The following is a 17,050-nucleotide window of genomic DNA, read 5'->3' on the forward strand; positions in this document are numbered from 1 at the left end:
CACGTCGCAACACAAAAGCTCACCTACGTTACTACGACTGTTTCAACCCCCTTTAAACACCAACCATTATCCTTTGTGGTGAGACTGGGCTGTAGGATGAAGGCCAATTTGACACATTCCAATACGTAATCACAAAGTGGTTTACATTAAGCAACAGCTTTGTGTAAAGCAGGAAATTTGTCACAAAAATAGGAGAAACTACACCCCCCACAAATGTTTAAGCTCAAGGAGAAGAAAAAGAGGAGGCAGAAAGTCTGAACCGAGGGAGGGAAGAGATAAAGGTTGGCAAGCTGAACAGAGCCGCAGCAGTTTGTTTAACAGTCCGACAGGAGCTGTTGAATCTGGCTCTATCAGTACGCTGTGATCAGGGCCGCTGAGACAGCCCGGCTCCGAAATGAAGTGGAAAGCTAAACGGATCCATGTTGGTGGAGGAATTTCTTTGTTTACAGAGATATGTTTGGAGAGTGGTAAAGAGCAGGAAATGAGAAAAAGACAGAGGTCAGACAAATCTTAGATGCACCAACCAAAAACCAATATGTGCAAACAGTAAAGAAAAAAAAAAAAAAAGGATCTTTCTGCCTCTCTTCAACTCTTTTTTTCCATCTGAATATCTCACCTCCTCCCACCTCAATTTATCTCTCAATGAAAACTTATTTCCAAAGATTTACAAGGGAACATTATCCTGCAACAAACGTTGGCAATATTCCTTTATTTCCCCCGAGAAGGCCGACTGCACACCCTCCTCCTCCACATTCATTTACTTCCATACATTTATAAACCTGAGCTTCTTAACATAACCACAGTGACTCGGTCACTTAAAGTCTAACTTCGAAACATTTAAAAGATACAAGTTAAGAGTCTGTAAAATGACATGCACATGTCTCCATAGAACAAGATGACATCTTTTTTTCTCAGAGTGAAAAACCTGTGAGCAGACCTGTTAGAATCCTGTTGTGTTTGAAGCACAACAAAGTGCCTGCTAGGCTATAATCACACACTGCAGGAAACTTTGAACAGTCACCACTGTCTCTGGACTATTCCTGGAATATAAGAGAAAGTTATGAAATGAGCCGCCATGTTGGGTTGGATGCTAAAATCCGTGCGCAGACAGCCCCCAGAGGGCGCCGGTCCAGGCAGCTGAAGGTCAGTCTATGCAGGATTGTAGGAGGCTGTAGTTGACGGCGCGTCCTTATGAATTACTGTGTAACGGATCTTGTCTCATGGATCAATGATGGGAGGCAAAAATATAAGGATGCCTCAAAAATGACCTTGTTTAAAGTATCAGAAGATCATCGATCAGCTTGATTTGAATGCCTCAAAATTAAAATCACTTTTTACACTAAACATATTTAAAATTAACCTTTTTTGTAACTGCATGATCACATGACTGATCAATGTCCCATCATCACCTATATAAGAGGCATCTGCCTATGAAAGTAGAAAGTGCACCTGATATCTTCACTTAGTGCAGTTCGAGCAAATGAAAAGAAACTACTGGGTTTATTTTCGTTACCACTTTGTGCATTTCTCTCTCATATCATCTCATTCTCTCTGAAACAGCAATAAGCCATACCAAGTGTTGATATATTTCAATTTGACTACTTAAGACGTCATCTTACTTCCTGTGACTGGTCCATAAATATAGAAAGCCAGAATCTAAACAATGTTTTCACACCTCAAAGGTTTCACATCTGTAATTTTAGTTTAAAATAGTGGCAGAGGATGCTTAAATAACCAGTATGAGCAAGAGTGGCGTTTACAACATTAAACCCATCATTTCAAGGTTGCATTCAAATTTAAAATTGCTACATTTTGAGGCCAAATCAATTTATTTTAACTGACTGGCAACAATTTAGAGAAATCTCTTTTCAAAACTGATGTAATTATTGTGATCATTAGCAACCGCTGTACAAACAGCACACTGGCATTGTGCCCTGGAGTGTGAAAAGCAGGAAAGTTACTCACTTATAAGTGTAAGACATGTCTTTAAAATAAACTGCACCAGCTGTTGGTGTTATGAATAACGGATAAGCAAATTAGTTAGCACATGTATGAAGTTGTTCATCAGATATCCCACACTTGACCATCTCACATTTACCTTCTCAAAAACATTAATTTCATGTAAAAACTAGGTGAGCGAGCTCCTTATAGGTTAAATATCTGATTCTACAGGTCTATGAAATGTAGTTCAAGCTAACACAGAATGATGGATGCTTCAAGCCCATAAAGTATTTGAGCACCTGTAGAAACTGCTGTTATGTGATTAGGTGGACTGATATTTAATTTACACCTTCGCATGTACAAGGCACACAATGTACTTAAAAGCAGGTGAATGGTTTCACACATTAAAGCGTGAATGTGATAAAAACGCAACACATTCTCAGCTTCAGTGTGACATTCCTTAGGTATGACACCACATAACATATCCAAATGAACATTTAATAAAGAGCAGTTTTCTATTATTAATATTATTTATAATTTATGATGGTGTTCTTGCATACTTCCCAATCAATAAATGGATAAATCCAATGCTTTTTTGATATTTGGTCTAAATTTTACCCAGTGCCTGTCATTTTACTGCATGAGATAACAGTAGTTGACTTTTTCAGCTTTCTGCTATGACTAATGACAGCATTAAAAATAAATAAATAAATAAATAAACACCTTTGTTTAAAAACAAAACAAAAAACAAAAAACAAAAAAACCCCACACAATCTAAACTTCCTCCTACTTTTTAAAAAAAGTCTCAAGTTTAAAACTACACTAGGACATCAGTGTGATTGGGAAACTGATGGGCTCCTGAACATTCGTATCGTTCTTTTAGTGGTGAAATAAAGTAGCTGAAAGAAATTACAAAACAAAAAAAAAGTGAGAAATTCACAGAATTCTCACATTAATCTTTAAAAATCTTCAAAGTGGATAAAAACGGAAGAGATGGATGGCTGGAAAGGTGGGGGTGAACACATCTGGTTCTACTCAACGTGACTGACATTCCTCAGGGATAAAGGGAGACACAGAGAGCAGGCTTGATGGCAGCGGAATGGACTTTTACACAATATCAGTCTCTCCCGACGGGTATCTGCACAGATCAGAAGCATGTGGTGTTTGCCGAGTAAACAAAAATCCCACGACTTCCAATCTGAAGCAACCAGAAGGGTGTGGAAACCGAGCAGATGCTGTGGACTTTAAATTTATGACTTTTCCCACTGCTGTCCATTACTTTCAGCTTTAGTGACTTCAGTGGATAAAAATGTTCTTTCCTAGTTTATTATGGTCATGTTTCAATGTGCTGAACACATTTGAAATTTCCAAGTATGACTTCAAACTATTAAACTATTTTAACTATAAACTATTTTCCAAATTTCCTTGTGTCTATATTTCAACGTCATCTTTTTATGACATTCCAAGAATACCATGACAAATTCTGGGGGCGAGAGGAAGACGGACCATTTTGAAAACCTTAATTTCAGTGCTAGAAAAAAATAAAACAAAAACAAATAAACAATTTGTCCTTTAGGATGAAAGAATTTGACTCCTATTATATGATGTCATAAGTTTAATTTGCTTCATGAATGAGACGGATTTCTCTATTTCAGGCCTAAGGCTGTGTTTGAGCTCAGCATTAGCACTGCATGCCTCTCCTTTTATTTCAGGGAGACTGACAGCAATAATTCAGCAAAAGAAAAAAGTGAGTTGAAACACCCTTTATATAAAAGCCTTTATATAAAAGATGGATGTAGCTTCGATTTGAGGTCCAAGTTAATGCAGAAATGCCTTAAATCTGCAGTCTTTCTAATGGCCAGCAGGGGGAGACTCCTCTAGTCAAAAAAAAAAAAAAAAAAAGGTTACAAGTAAGTCTACTGGAAAACAGCTCTAGGCTTCCTTGTCCTTTGACCTCAAGGAACACAATCAATAGCAGGTTCCAAGGTTTCGGGTCTTTATAAATCATAGTCACCATTTGTGTCCAGAAATGTCGAGGTGACAGACGGGGTAAAACCCTACTGACATCCACGTCCATCGACACCATCCTCACAGATTTGTTCTTCACTGACATCGACATTCAAACCACGTCCATGCGACAGCTTAAGATTTTTGGACACACTAGAGCAGCGGTCCTCAACCTTTTTTTGCGCCACGGACCGGTTTATGCCCGACTGGCCTTTAAGGTGTCGCGGATAAATACAACAAAATCAAACTAGTACCTGTACCGGAAAAAAAGGAGATTTATTCATAACACACGTGAAAAGACCCAGGAAAACAGAGTTAACGATAAAAACGATTAAAAAAATAACACTGAAAACCGATAAAAACCCTGAAAACCATACATTTCACACCTGAGCCTCAACTCTCGCGGTCCGGTACCAAACGACTCACGGACCGGTACCGGTCCGAGGCCCGGGGGTTGGGGACAGAGCGCTCCTGTGAAAATAAAACTTTACACCGCTCGTTTACAGAAACAGCAGCTCCGGAAAGAAAGTGAAAAGAAACTCTTTTTTCTAAGATAAAGTCAGTTGGGGACCGGGCAGTCTGTGTTACTGAAGCCTTAAACATAATTTTTAATGTTTTGTTGGCTCTGTTAAGGCTTTTTTGTTTTCTCCCTGTGCAGCATGATCAGTCTTAACTTCCATCTTTGGTTTGTGGGGTTAAATAAATAAATAAACGGAATTCCTCGTCCTACATAAAGCACATCATATCACCTTGCAGCTGATCTCCTGTCATTACGAACATCACTGATTCGATTTACCACCCTCTCATATCAGTCTCTGCTCTCACTGGTAGTCGCTTCAATTGCTTCGCTGAAAGTTGGGAAAACTCAGGACCCAGCACAGATTATTTTACTCCATACTTTGTTGCTGAATGTCACCAAGTTTCTGTGGTGTGGTTGATACTTCCTGCCAATTGTTTCCTGTGCTGATGCCCGTAAATACAGAAAATAAATCACCGACAAATTCTAAAATGCAGGAGCGAGACTCTGCCGGCAGGTCCACGGCACTTCACTGCGTATGGATAAGACAAATGTTAGACAACCAACTACAGTAGCTTGCTGGTGGAAATACAAACGGTATCAGGCTACAGTCAACTATTTACTTTTCTGATTTTTAATTAACCTTTCCAGCTGTTGGTGCACTGATAACCACCTATCTGGGAAATATATCTGAACATCATGATTGATCACAGCAGCATAAATTACATGAAATCTACCAAGCTCCATGAGCTACAGGCTGGCATTTAGTCTCAAACATCTGCCGCTTCAGTTTGATTTCCATTAATCGTAGACGTCTATTTTTAGGCGTAAATACAACCTCTCGTGCCCCACATCCCTGTCTGCGCGGCGTTTAATCGAGCAGAAATGCAATATAAAAACTAATATTCCAAACACACGATCGAACCCCGGCCCAGAGACGCGGCACACACCCAAAGCAGCGGTGGTGAAAATCTGAACTTGTCTCTCTGTCTGCAATAGAAAATGAAATGCCAAGCCTGGCTAAGGACATAATGAAAAAGCTATTATCAGCATAAGCTTTCATCAGCACTGCATTCAGCCATGTTCAATACAAACTGATTCTCTCATCTCACGCTGTACCCATCTGAATGCTGGGATATAATAAAGGACGCAAGATAAGAGAGTGAGAGAGATCACTTCTTTCTTTTTTTTAAAAGTAGTTTTTAAATCGTGCATCAGCACATTTACAGCGAGACGAAGTTTTCATCAGCACACACACGGATAAGTTGGCCCTTGCGGACGCCGCGATAATCAGCCCGTGATTGTCAGAGTCCGATCAAGTCGGTTCATTAGTGACGAACGTACACGTCTTTGTCCACTCCTGCTTATATCTGCATCCATTCATGAGCCTTTTCATTTTCCCGCTTTGTTGTGACTAATTATTGGGGAACTTATTCTTTCCGTGATACTCCGTCTGTCACCTCCAGCATCACCATCCCTGAATTCAAATACAGCCTCCTCATACAAAATTCAGCACAACTTTAAATTATACATATTACGATACAATATTAAAGCTATATCCAGCATATATTAAGCAATAATGAGGAGGGGCTCGAGTCAGGCCTGTCAAGTACAGAGTCAAATTGCAAAGAAAAATGTGACTGTGAATCAGCCTTCTTTTCCCCCTCTCTTGTATAAAAGCTGTGCAGAAATGTCAGGTCATTTACCGAAATCCAAGCAACCTTTACACAGAGAGCCAAATTGAGTCCATCAGGGCAGAGGTAGGTGGCACCAGCAGGTATATGAGGTAATTTATGCCATCAACTATTGGCGTTTTCTGAGCTAAAATACAATATTACCCGTCTCTAGCAGTGGGTGTGAAAATACTGTCCCTTGGATTTCACTCTGGTTGGATCTTTCGTAACAAAATACCATCTGCAGGCCAAATTGCCCCTCGGGGACATTGAAGCTCTGTTCCAATCTAGTCTACTCTACAATGTTATTACCAATAACAGTAATGGCAAATGCAGAGGGGGGGCATGAGGGAGTGGAAAGGGTAGCACAGTGAGAGAGAAAGAGAGAGTCAGATGAAGAAGATAAAGTGTAAAAGAACAACTGAAAGTTGGTTTAGCTGGTGATTTGCGGATTTTTATTTTGCTCTGTCCAGTATAGCTTATTTTCTCCATGAACAGTTGTATGTTCTTTATCTATTATCAATAAATGCAGAGAAATCTTCTTAGAGAGATAAAGAAACCAATGCTGATGTGCCAAAAATTGCAGTTCCTCAGACGTCCACATGAGGCTGACTCCAAAAGCGAGTCAGCCTCCACAAACTCCCACGTTAAGATTCCCAACTTTACAGCAGGAATAAAGATGCCACAAAAAAACCTTCCAGAACCAGTTTTTAGTTAATCTTACAGGACATCTAATAACTATTTTTATGTTATTCTCCTGAATAAAAGATAGTGATGGTAAATGCACAAATTAATGCATTACTGTACCGTTTAACTTTTATATAGTCATGTGAAAAACCATGTACAGCCTCACCCCTTTCATAAGAGTTAATAAAGACAGCAGCAGCCAGGTGGTGCTAATCAAATGCTCAACAATCAGTTGAGCATTTGATTAGCCACCTCAATAAAAGCAGACGTTTTGACAGTTTGCTGGTCTGTAGTGTTCAGCAATGTGTTAACACAATATCACAGTCTTCCCTGGACTGGAACTCACAGCAAATTCACTGCAAAGTGATACAGGGCAACTCAGAGGAACCGCAAAAACCCACAAGTTACATCTCTGACTCTACAGGCCTCAGTTAGCATGTTAATTTAAAAAAAACAATTAAAAAAAAAATTAAAACATGGCAGTATGGCTTAGCTTTCCAAAGTTGCTTCTGAACCAACCAAGCAAGACTTCAACCAAGACTTCTGGAACAACGTCCTTTTTATTTGGGCTTGTTTTACAGCCACAGGGCTGGGAACCATGAACTCTTCTGTACACCAAACTATTCTAGAGTCAAATGACGTGGTCCACCTTGTAGCTAAAGCTGGACTAAAAGTCGTTTATGGGGTAGGACAATGATCCCAAGAATGGCAGCAGATCTCTGACAGAATGACTGAAAAACAAACGACACAGAATTCCAGTCAATGTTCAGACCCGACTAAAATGCTGCGGAGGCGAATGTGCATAAATAAATGCCCACAAACCTCAATGAACCTGTATCCACATTGCTATTGAAATTGGTTCTGCAAGCTACCAAATCATGGAGTTTACTTCAGCATCAAATCAACCAGGTGTTGACTGTCTGTGATAGGAACACTTAAAGGACCTGCTAATATATCTGGCACATTTAACTGTGTCCATTTATAAAAATGTGAACTAACAAACAAGAAAGTCTCTGGAGCTGTAGCCCGCCACTAAGTGCAGCTGTCTACCATAGCAAACCTTATTTTTTTCTCTCCATTAAATGTTAAAGTCAAACACTGCACTTTGAATTCCAAGCCACACCTAATGTTGTGTGTCTAACCAGGAAATAAATCTCTTTCATCCATCCACTGCTTGTTGCATCCTTTTCACCGCGCTCACACGTAGGCGTTCAGTCCCTGTATGCACAATTGCTTCCTCCTGACAGTCATTCTCACTGCCAGAGAACCTTTTCTGCAGGGCAAATTTGAAGAAGGAACTCGGAAATCTTTTTGTTAATAGAGGCCTGTGCAATCACGGAAGCTCTGTGATATAATAAAGGAGAAGCGGTGCAATACAAAAAGGTATACGTGAGCATGTTGGTACTGTATCCGAGTGGCTGCTTTTTGTGTCGGACATAAATCCTGTTTGATCAAATTCATTGCAGAGTGAATGCATCTGGAAAGAAACTGCAGCTGATGCTCTTCTATGCATGCACTATATGTGCAATAATTCAGCGCAGATATTGCTGGAGCTAGTAAGGGAGCTGCTGGACTTGTTAACAGTAACGATGACAGTCTCTGTCCTCTCCAGCGCGAGTGGAGTTTACAGTATGGAGCCAGGCCTCGCAGCTGTGGCTCCCCTCCGAGACGCACAAACACCCACACTGAAATGAAGACGCAGACACACTGAACTTCCTCCTGCAAAACAAACCAGCGCTTTCCTGTGCAGCTCCCAGAGGAGCGTGGGTGTGCGTGTGCAGGAAAAAGCATGTGAACTAATATAAATACATAAACACAGATATTTACACACATAAATTAAAAAAAAAGAAAAATAAGCTGTTTACAATTACATTTATAAGCTTTATGACCTGACATATGTTTTGGAGTTTTACAGAAAATTATGATGCAATTTTTATCTTTTAATGGCTTCTTTTTAAACAGCCTTACTGCACTGCTGACTTTTCCAGACATTACTCAATAATGCACAGTCAGAACTTTAACTTGTATCATATCTGTATGACGGGCCAGCTGAGCGCTCTACATCCAGGCAGCACCCTTGCCTAAAGCAAAGGAGTAAACTAAGATTATTCCCGATAGTAGGAACATGTTTGTGCAAGATGGAAGCATGAATGACCTGAGAACAATCCAATTCTCCTGAAATCTTCTTGAGTTCTTGGTGAAAACACGACTACTCAGCCATAGCCCTTCAGAGAGAAGGATTTGGGATCAGTAGGTTTAAAGCCTCTGGGGTAAATGAAGAGTTAAAGTTAAGGTTTTGTTTTGGAGAGTTTGTTGGGTCATCTTTGTTTAGAAGGCTTCGCTGCTGAACATTTGGTACTTGTCGCAGTCACTAGCATTACAGCCAGCCCATTGCAACCCTTGAACAATTCCTTGAACTAGCTGTGTATACAACCCAAAAACCGCAATTTACAAAAACCAGCAAGAAAATTACAACACTTCACTCAACAGGATCTAAAGTGTATTTAAAAACACCACAAACTGCACGTGTGCATTTCAACAAACAGTGTTCGTCTCAACCGTTGTCTATGAACAGAAGTTCTTGGAGTTCCCGTCTCAGTGGTCTGAAATTTGAGCCTCCACATTTGGTCAAGAGGCTCCTGGGAATATACGGCCGGGATGATGAGAGGGTGGGTGAATACTGGATGTGGAGAAGCGTGTCTTCCTAACACAGGCTGGATCAGAGAAAGAGAATATGGATAATGCACTACCTGGGGTCAACAGAGGTCTTCCCTGTGTGTATAAATTTTAAGTATGAACAGCACTGCTTTTGAATTTTAACTATAGGGCTGGACATCTGTCGATCGCTACCATCGCTACAGTCTGATGATAGCTGAATGCACACTTTGAAATGTGTAAGTATTGGTGACAGTTTTATGTATTTACACTCAGAAGTGATCACTTGATGTCACGAGTCTGATGTTTAGTTCTAATTAATGGAAAAATCTGGAAATCTATGTTAGATGCAGCTAATTGATGCATTTTTATTTGGTCATCTGTGAAAGCCAGTTTCAAATTGCTCACATTACCCCAATGCACACTTTTATGTTACCCATCTGCCCATGTTCATTTCATTTCCAGTCCACTGCAAAACCACACGTTACCTGATGTGTTTAGTTCTCTGTTGACCTCTTTTATAAGGCCAATCATTCACTTTCGGTTTTCTATATTTTCTGCATTTTGTGGTGGACCTAAGCTCCTGTTCCCCCTTTTCATCACTATTTGGTCTCAATTATTGTCCGTCACTCACTCACGACCCTGTGTTTATTACCTTATTTGTTAGTCTGATCAACAAATATAAAAACATGTAAGCACTGTTTGACAAACTTAACTTAAAGTCCATTTAATGGGTGTTTTCCAGAGCTTTCAACCACAGAAATCGACCCATGTGCACACCGGTTACAGTTTAAAGTCCCACACCAGCCTACAAACCTTCAATCTGAGACTGACTGCTGTCAGTCCCGAGTGGGATCACAATTGTTCAGAGATGGATCGCCTCCAAACAGCACTAACCATGGCTCGGTTACAATTGTGAGCCTCACATTAAGGTCCTGCATTTGAATCCAGGCTGGGGCCTCTTAATACAAATCTTCTAGCAAACAGCAATTCCCTCCCCCCCCCCCAGTTGCAAAGAATTTGGATCCTGTGAGTGAGCCCTAATAATCTCACACTATTCCACTGATGTTCAGGTGGCAGAATTGCAAAAATAGCAAAAGACAGGAAAGAAGATTATAACATGGATGCACCAAGCTTTGATTTTCAGTTCAAACTGGGCATCAGCGGGAGCTCTTCTGATTTAAGGTGAAACAGCCGAGTGGAAATGTTCCACTTCAAAGGATTTACCACCTGATATGATCTCGACTCTGTTCAATACACACTGTTAAATACTAACAGACAGTCTTTTGTTGTACTTAAGACTGTTTATGATAATCATCAGCACAGCTCCACAACTGTTTCATTACTGCAGAACTACTTCCTGTGTTGGACGCGTTATCAGACGCCCCTTCCTGTGCTCTCTCCATCACCCTGACAGCCTCCCGTGTGTGTTGCAGAAATACTGCATGTGTCTGTGTCCATTGTGAGGCTAAATAATAAGAAGGCACTTAAGCAAAAGGTATGTGTTGACACAGCAACTTCACTTTAATGAAGCGACTTTGAGAATTTTATATGATATAGCCCACAGAAAGAAAAGCAGTAGGTCTTTGTCTGAGTGGAGGAATTTATCAATAAAATACCACAGCGCTCTTACACTGTACCCCGTGAGGGTGTAATACTCATTATACAACAGAAAGCTACGAGTAAAAACTTGTTGGACTGATGAAAAGCAGAACCAGCATTTTTACATTCTTACCACTAACTGCAGAAAATCTCTGTGGCCATTTTTGAAACAGTGTTTTCCAATCCCATGCAAAGCAGACCTACTCCAGGCCACAGGTGGGACCCCAATTGGCCACCCCTACCAACATCATTGTACTAGAGTACGGTCTTGCAGTGGCCAACAACACTGGATGAGAGCACGGACAGGACCAGCAGCAACATAACTTCATGCATTTACTGACGTGTAATGCAACTTTCTGCTTCTACTCCACTAAATATTATATTTTATACTCTACACCGTTACTTTAAATTACTTTAAAGCTTTAAAAAGTCAGCTTTTACAGTCATTCATTTACAGATATGTTGCATTATTACATAAAAAGCAAAGTAGAAACATAATTTTCTATAATTGCTATTTGATTTTCAAAGTGCATGTATTCTCATTATACATCTTCTGGATTTATAAGCTACTGAAGTAAGTAAACATTCAAATGTACCTAAGTAAAAAATCTGAATAATCTTTATTTACCACTTTGCAAACTGGTGAATGTATCACAGCATTGTGTTTAAACAGTTTTTCAAGCAATGAACAAACAACAGGATGCACAACAAGATCTGTTCACCTTTAAGTTTTCATGGTTTGTGTCTTCATCAGTGTCAGTGAAGCCCACTACAGCCGAATCAATGACTGTGCTCTGACCTGTCAGTAGGGCTGCCACAAACGATTATTTTGATAGTCGACTAGTCACCGATTATTTATGCAATTAGTCGACTAATCAGATCATCATCCACTGGACGTAAAACTACAGCTTATTGCACCAGCAGCATCTGCTCTTATATAACTATCATTAGCTTACAGCTTTAAGCTTTTAAGGTGCTAACTAAAAATAAAGACAAGATGATAGTTTATTCAATTTTAATGAAATTTGCAGATTGTTTCGGTAAAGTTTAATAAACTCCTTGCTATCTAAAATATAACAGGACAACGGAGTATATTCTCCAGCATCTCACACTTCTGATAATCAGCTGTCTGCTTGACGTTTATTCAGCTGTGTAAAAACTATAACTTTAATCTCAGCCAAACCGATTTACTCAGGAACAAATAAAATACTAAAAAAAACAAAAAAACAACAACATTTTTAATTTATCTAAGTGACTCATATATATTTAACCTGAGTCGCGAAAGACAGCGGTGGGTTTGAAAACAATTTGCTGGGAGTCCGGTGTTCTCACGGCGCTAGTGACCTAGCCCCCGGCTAGCTATCGAGCTAGTGGGTAACAGACGTCTCCGAAAACGTCGGAGCGCTTTTGAAAATATGTGGTGTCCTGATAAACTGAGCCGATATTTGAGGTTTACACAGCTACATTCTCGCATGAAAATATGTTAAACGTTTATTTTGTGACCCAGAAAGAATAATAAGAGTAATATTAAAACTAACTAGCTACCGCCATTGTTGGAAACTAAGCTGGGCCGCGCTATGAATTCTGGGACACAGCTGCTTCTTCTTCTTCGGGGTTTAACGGCAGCTGGCATCCTTGTACATGCAGTGCTGCCATCTTCTGTTTCAGTCCGTTATTACACTCTTAAATCCTGCTATTATTCCTGCGTCTTTTGCGATCTTACAAAGCTTCAAACGACACGTCGACTATTAAATCAGTCGTCGACGATTTTGATAGTCGACGTAATCGTGACTAGTCGACAAATCGTGGCAGCCCTACCTGTCAGTCATGTTTTTATCATCGGTGTAAAAAGCTAACAGCCAAAATCAATGTTCAGCTGACAGGAAACTTAATTCAGAGTTAACTCCAGTGTTTGACCTGCTGTTTGCACCACATAAAAGGTCAGGTGGAGATAAGAGTCCCAGGGATTCATCTTCTGTCTCACAATTCCTCAATCACTGATCCGTTTACCAGTTCTGAGTCATAGTTTGCTCCGATATATTAAAAAGCTACAAAAGCCAAAATTTGATTTCTTTAAATAAAAGTTTTAAACTTAGGTTTAAAATGAATTTGTATATTAAAATGGTGACCCCTTTCTGCAGCTGATTTTACCACTGCTTTCCAAAACAGGCCATAAGAAGTACTGATAAGTAGGGCTGGGCCATATTATAAAGTTCACGGTAATACCGGTATAATGTTAGGCAACGATAGGAAAATGAAATATCGCAATAGAATGTGAGTAAAACGCGCGTGCGCAGTGCCTTTGTTTTCATACGCACATGGCCGATTCTTGAGTGAAACAGATGAACCAGAATTGGTTTGTAAAAACGGTGCAACTTCAGTGATGTGTAACTGGTTTGGTGTTTGTCCGTCAGATACACGACAAAGCACATTTTTTTGCAGAACATGCAAGCGGCCGTCGCTATTGTCGTATTTGTCGGACTAAGATGCTCTTAAATCTGGGAGTAATCTGGGTCCTAAACTCCGTATACTTCAGGTCAAACAACACTGCAGCATCACTGAGAGTTAAAAACTGTCTAAATTCTTTCATCTTCAATAAAACGATCAGCATTGCTGCTTTACCAGGTGTAACTATGAAGTTTAACTTCCAGGCATCCATGAAAACAAAATTTATTACATTTAACGGAGTTAGAAGTTAGCAGGAAGCTAGCGGAAGTTAGCTCGCTAGTTTTGCTAGTTACCTAAGCATGATATAGCATGTTCTGACGGAGAGATTTCTGAAAAAAATCAAACGTACAGCTCTGCTATCACTTCCAACATAAATGAAGACAGGAAACTAAACAGCAGTGACGTTTGTAGGGTTACTGAAGTTGGGCTAGCTGGTATATAATGATGTGCTACGTGATCGCTAGCGACACAGCTATGTTAGCATAACATAAACAGTGAAGCTGGACGACGAACACTAACACTTTTCCACTTATAAAAGTTAACGTGAAGGTTCCTCATGGTTAGAGACAAATGCAATCGCATGGCAGGATGCTGTAAACGGACCGAACTTCAGTGAGGAGAACAACTGAGATAATCCATCCACAATACAAGGTTAGTCATTAATATACTGCAACAACATGGGAATAGAGCAGCTACCAGAGAATTCAACATTAATGAATCAATGGTACAAAAGTGGAGGAAGCAAGAAGAATGAGTTTAATAAAGTTTGATTTATCTGACTGCTTTGTTTCGCTTAATGTGCCTTATAATCCCGTGCACCTTATGGTCTGAAAAATGCGTACTGCACAATGCAGTTTAATGTTGCAAAGCACCTCTTTTTAACTTCAGTGGATATTATACATGGTTATGCTCAGGATATGTCAGCCCATTTCTACTGGAAATGCCTTTTGGTTAAACTTTCAGCAAGGAATTTGCATTTGCACTGTTACATTTTTATAAAGCTTTAATGTACATAAAAACCAGCTTCTTGTTTAAGTGAAAATAAATGGAAGGTTGTCTTTTTGCGCTAGTAATGTTGTGGAGTTGTATTTTGTCTCGCATCAATTATATCGTCAGTTATATCGTTATAGCAAATTTTCAAATATATATCGTGATAAATATTTTTGGCCATATCGCCCTGCTCTACTGATAAGTATAACAGAAGTGAAGGGAGGTTCTTGGAAGGGAAGTTTACAGTTTAATGCTGCTTTAGGCTTAGATTGCTGTCGGACTTCCCACAATGCACTGAGGACTTCTCCTTGTGCCATTTACATGACACTGTGCATGTTTTCTCTTTCATGTAGTTTGTTTTTTGTCCTTTTTCTGTTCTCCAAGATGTTTGCCCCTCCTTGAGCCTATTTCTGTAGGAGCTCCCTTCCTGCTTGAAGGGAGTTTTTCCTCTCCACTGTCATTAAGTGCATGTCCAAAGGGGAACGCCTAATTGTTGGGGTTCCCCATCTAATATTGCAGGGTCTTTATCTAAGCACCTTGGAACAACTGTTGCTGTGAACTCGAGTTGTTTAAATAAGATTTGAATTAAACTGACGCTCGCATCCAAACTCTTCTGAATAGAGTAAAATATGTTAAAATTAGAGATGGACCGATCCGATATTACGTATCGGTATCGGTCCGATACTGACCTAAATGACTGGATCGGATATCGGAGAAAAATAAAAAATGTAATCCGATCCATTAAATATCACGAAAGCACCTCACAAAACTTGCAACACGCCGTAACTCACCTCAGAACGTTAGCACGTCGGAGCAGTATGCATCACGTGATAGAGCGGCTGTGGCATGCGGGACCTGTGGTCTGGATAGCATTTGGAGCTTCGCTAGCAACCTGGCATTTCATCTCCGACAAAGTTATCCCCGAGAGAAGTAAAGCAAGTGTGTAAGTCCATCTCTGAATGTTTGTAAAGCATTCCTGCGTTAAGCTTAACGAGCGACTGCCTCTCGCTCTCCGGCTGCTACTTCAATCGTGAAACTGCTTAAATGATCAGCTGATCGGCTTTTCTGTCGCGAGTCCGTCTTTGTTTTTGGCCCACTTTGCACCAGAAAGAGGAAACCAGCGGTTGAACAACAGCAGCACGTTTAAGCTTGATAAGCTGTTGTTAGAATTTATTTATTATTACTTTCTACTCGAGGATCTTTTTCTACGTAGCTGACGCTGGTAACTGTGCAGGGGCGGATCTAGCAAAGTTTAGCCAGGGGGGCCGATAGGGCATTAACTGGGAAAAGGGGGCACAAAGACATACTTTTCTTTCTTATTCTCATTTAAAATGTCTAGCTTTTAATAAATAATTATCTGACACACAAAGTTTTAATTTGATGTAAAATGAATAGAAGTCAATTACTGTATATAGTGACTATTAAGTCTAATATATATACCCTAGTAAGCTATAGTACTTTTTCCTTTGGGAAGGTACCATCTGTGCAGTCTGCAATTTTGTTGAAGAAAGATGTTGAATCTATTTAATATTTCTTGAAAAATAATTGATTTCTGTGCATTTTTTTTCCACACTGCATCAAATTAAGGTTGATTACGTCGATTAAGCATCATGAGGTGGAGCGTGAGGGGTGGTTCCTTATTTTTTATTTATTTATTTTTGTTGTTGCTGGGAGTTGGAACCCTATTAGTTAGGTTGCTTAATATTTACGCTAAGTACTCTTTAAAATACCAGAATAGGGAGGATGGTGTAGGTCTAAGTTTATTAGATTGATCAGTATTGCTGAACTATGAAATATTTTTTTTGTATACAGGTATAACAGAATAGCTTTAGTGTAGTTGTTGTTTTAAACTTGAGTATGAACTTGCAGACTTGCAAAATGCAGCAAGATATTTTAAAAAACAGTTTTGTTGATTAAAAAACACTATATCGGATTCATATCGGTATCGGCAGATATCCAAATTTATGATATCGGTATCGGTATCGGACATAAAAAAGTGGTATCGTGCCATCTCTAGTTAAAATGTATCTCCCAGTGCTCCCAGAGGTATACAGATGTTTTAAATCTTAGAAAATGTGAGGACCTACATGAAGCAATCAGATGAAAGACTGCTAGCACCCTCAGGATGAACAAAAAGGTGGGGTTCAGTTGAGTTCTCAAGCAGGCAGTCCACCAAATCATCAAAAAAAAAAAAAAAAAAAAATCAATATTTTCCTTCAATCACAAGTCTACCACTGAGGTCGTCATTGAAATAACATCGTCAGGTGGCTGAAAGCAGGTCCTGAGTGAAGCTCTGATTAGAGATCTTAGAAGGCAAAGAGGGAAGATTAGGGTGGAGGTGATCAAATCTTACCTGTTCAGTGATGAAGCCTGTTGAACCCTGATGACATGAAGAACCTCTCTCTCCTCACCTACGAAAGACACAAGAGTTGAGTTTGTTATTTCCTTTAGTTATACTTGGTAAACTTATTGATCAAAGCTTCGAACATAAATGCATATTTTTGGGTTCGATGGTTTAAACATTCAAAAA

At 39.7% G+C, this 17,050-nt stretch overlaps 1 protein-coding gene across 3 annotated transcripts in view; it reads right to left on the reverse strand.

Annotated features, from left to right (window-relative positions):
* plxnb2a.1 (plexin b2a, tandem duplicate 1) overlaps window positions 1-17,050 on the reverse strand; it is a 241,960-nt gene that overhangs the window by 157,597 nt on the left and 67,313 nt on the right. For all 3 annotated transcript variants that reach the window (XM_080887371.1, XM_080887369.1, XM_080887370.1), the window contains exon 2: window positions 16,874-16,931. The gene's annotated coding sequence lies outside the window, so the exon portion shown is untranslated. The remainder of the gene's footprint in view (window positions 1-16,873; window positions 16,932-17,050) is intronic.

Source organism: Rhamphochromis sp. 'chilingali', assembly GCF_963969265.1.
Source record: "Rhamphochromis sp. 'chilingali' genome assembly, chromosome: 7".
Lineage (NCBI taxonomy): Eukaryota > Metazoa > Chordata > Actinopteri > Cichliformes > Cichlidae > Rhamphochromis > Rhamphochromis sp. 'chilingali'.